General features: G+C 52.2%; 1 pseudogene; it reads right to left on the minus strand.

Annotated features, from left to right (window-relative positions):
- Positions 1 to 901: 901 nt before the first annotated feature.
- LOC147006085 (proline-rich protein PRCC pseudogene) lies at positions 902 to 2,880 on the minus strand (annotated as a pseudogene).
- Positions 2,881 to 3,569: the final 689 nt, after the last annotated feature.

Here is a 3,569-nt window from a genome sequence, read left to right on the forward strand (position 1 = left end):
CAAGCAGCAGGAGAGGAGCTGGCTTGAGCATCCGAGACCTCAGAGCCCACTCTCTTGTGACATACTTCTGCCAACAAAGCCACACCTACTCCAACAATGCCACACATCCCAAGAGTGCCACTCCCTATGTACCAAGCAGTTAAACACATGAATCGATGGGGGGGGGGCATTCCTATTCAAACCACCACAGCACAGCACATACAGTAGTGATCATACACCCACAATTGCATTGTCCCAGGGCAGACACGGGGGGGCCCAGAGCAAGACCATGTCAGATTTACTGACTCACTTCTCACCCGTGTTCTCTTTTTTAGCACAAAGTATTCTGGGACTGTTGCTGAGAACAGTCCAAGCCTGTGTGCTAGCAAGCATGGTCACTTGGTTTGAGCATCTTGGGTTGTGTGGATTTACCCAACTAACACAACTATTAAAGGTACCCAACTGTGACCGTATGTGCTCCTCATTCTGACCCAACTACATTAAACTTTATGATGTTTCTAGACTTTTAGAAACGATGTGACTTCTCAAACTGTAGGATAACTTGCACAACAGATTCTGAAGTCCCCAAAGATCCTCACTGACGGCTGGGAAAGCACAGCTCCTGGGCAGCCTTGTTGTTACCCACATTTTCTTTACTAACAAGAAAACTTTACTGCAAGTGAGTAGCCTTTTCCCCAACTTTCCCCTAAATGTTCTTCATGATGTTTGCAGAAAACCAAGTGCAGTATATGTGTGCAGAACATACAACTTCAGGGCACTGAAGAGATACGCTGGTAAACTTGACCTTGTATCTGGGTAGCTGTTTTCACTTACAGCATAAGTGTTTTTTTTTTTTTTTTTTTTTTTTTTTTTTGTCACACTCAATGTTTTATTTCAACAGACATCCCTGTTTTAAAAAAAAAAATGGTGGGAGTTCACCATCTCATCACGCCCGACAAGGAGCACAACTCCCAACCAAGGCCGTAGATCCTCGGGGCAGCGCTCCAGTCTTTCCAGCCCAGCACAGAAAGGAGCTGCATTTTCTAACTTAAGAAAAATCTATCAAATATGTTCCTTCTCCCAGAGCTGAGGGCTGAGTCCTCAGGGTAGAGGTCCTGGACTTAGAGCAGCTGGGGTCCTGGAGGTGAAGCTGGGGCTGGGCCTCTATGCCAACGGAGATCCTGGGCCATCAGTCCCTGGGCCCTAGAATCCGTATTTGGCTTGGGTCTGCCGGCGACTGAGCTTGTTTTCTGACCAGGTGTTCTTCAACTCCAGCTCCCGCTCCTTAGCCTGATGAATCAGATATGTGATCTGGTGTTTCCTCCGCTGCTGGCCAGTTGGCTGTTCACCTTTCTTTTTGCTGAAGGACTTCATGGTTTTCTCTTCTGTCAGTGACTTGGTCATCCACTGCTGAGCCCCACTGAGTTGGTCATCACCTTTGATCTCCACAAAGTTGATTTCCTCTCTCCCTCGGTTCCTCTTGCCCTGCAGCCGCTTAAATGCTTCATCATCAATGAAAGAGGCATCAGGGGCAATTTCCTGGGGAGGGACCAGAGCCGGGTCCGGTGCAGGATAGTAGCCACCACTGTAGTAATCCTGATAATAAGCACCAGCAGCATTGGCATCGCCATATGTGGAAAACTGATTGTAGCTGTAGTCATCCCCAGGCTTCGGCATCCAGGGAGCTCCACTTGACCCTGCCGCCATCTTAAACTCAAGGGGGGCATTGGCTGCATCGTCCTGGAAAGCTGGTTCTGGTTCTGTGCCTGGAGGCAGCTCTTCAGGGACAGTGTAAGGGGACAGGGTAAGGGTATGGCTCAACTCCAGGTGGCTCAGCCTTGTCAGGGAGGGAGAAAAAGTTCTCAGGAGCAACTTCCTCGTCACTGTCGTCATCCTCCTGTGTTATCTGCTTGGTCACCTGCAGGGCAGCACTCTTGGCAGCAGCCTTGATGGCAGAGGGTGATGGAGTGGTGGTTGTGGTACCCAAAACAGGAGCAAGTGAGGCGGGCTTGGTCTTAGAAGCCAATCTAGAGGGCTTAGCATCTGAGGAGATATCTGAGGGTTTCCGGGAGAAGGCATGGGGCAGGAGCAACCTGTTAGTCTCTTTCACAGTCAGGTTTTTAGGTTGGGGGAGCAAGGCAGACAAACCAGTCCCCTCGCTGGATCCCTGCAGGACAACTTTCTTCTTCGCAGGCTCATCTTCCTCAGAATCTGAATCGCCCTTCTGCAGCTCCGGCGCCGCTATCCTAACCGGTTCGGTTCTCTTCTTTGGCTTGGGAAGGCCCAAGGGGGGTCCGACACCGCCCACAGCTGGGGGCAGACTGAGCCCGGGGCCTTGAGGCGATGGCAGCCCCAGCCCCTCTCCAACTCCCGCAGCTTCAGCAGGGCTCACTCCTGCAGGTGGCGGGAAGCCGCCCAGGCCAAAGGGCAGCGGCGGAGGCGGCTGCAGTCTGGGGTCTCCGGTGGGCGGGGGCAGCAGGAGCGGCGGGGGGAAGGCTGGGGCCAGCATCTGGGGGGACGGGGGCAGCAAGGCCGGGCCTTTGGGTGCAGGAAGAGAAGCGAACAGGCCTCCTAAAGTGGGCCCCGGCATAGGAGCCGCCACATCCTCTTCCTCCGGCTCCGGCTCCGGCTCCGGCTCATCCGGCTCACTATCGTCGCTGCTGGCATAAGCAACCAGAGACATGGCGCCTCCCGCCTTTGGGACGCCCTTGCTGGCAGACTAGGCCTACTTGAGACCCGGGATGTCCGGGCGGCCTAGTAGGCCCTACCAGCGGGCAAGGCGGGGAACCGAAAAGCGCCTCCTGCTCCGTGCTCTAGAACTATCCCCGGCAGGAACCCATGGCTAGGGTTGATTTCCACCGAGTAAGAATTCCCGCTACACTTAAGCTCCTAGCACCAAGCAACTACAAACAGCTAATGGCCGCCAAGTCACTCCGCCTACTACTCGCCTAACAGACTTAAGAACTACAATTCCCAGAGAAGACTTTATCAACAACCCCATTCTCTACCTCAGGGAACTCAGTCTGTTTGTTTGTTTTGTTGGTTGGTTGGTTTTTTGTTTGTTTGGTTTTGGTTTTTGGTTTTGCATATCAGTTGCCCATCTCTCTCTCCCTCATTCTCTCTCTCTCTCTCTCTCTCTCTCTCTCTCTCTCTCTCTCTGTGTGTGTGTGTGTGTGTGTGTGTGTGTGTGTGGTTTGAGTGTGGAATGTCCTCCACAGGGTTGTGTACTTGAATACTTGTTTCCCCAGCTGTTGCCACTGTTGGAGAATGCTGGAGAACCCTAAGGAGATGGAGCTTCAATGGAGGAAGTGGGTTGCTGGGCTTGGGCTGAGTGTGGATGCAGGGTGATTAGCCAGCGCCTGCTCTTGCCAGCATGCCTTGCCTCCATGATGGACTGTGTCCCTCTGGAACCATGAGCCCAGATGACTCCTCCTCCCTGAAGTCACCGTTAGCGACTTTTATCACAGCAACAGAAAAGTAACTGAGACAGGCCCATTGGAATGATCTGCTTTTACAGTGTGTTAAATTTTCCACCAGGTTTTTCATTCCTCAAAAACGTTTATTGTTTAGTAGAACAAACTACTATTGTT

Source organism: Mus caroli, unplaced genomic scaffold (assembly GCF_978045245.1).
Source record: "Mus caroli unplaced genomic scaffold, Mus_caroli_1 scaffold_1, whole genome shotgun sequence".
Taxonomy (NCBI): Eukaryota; Metazoa; Chordata; class Mammalia; order Rodentia; family Muridae; genus Mus; species Mus caroli.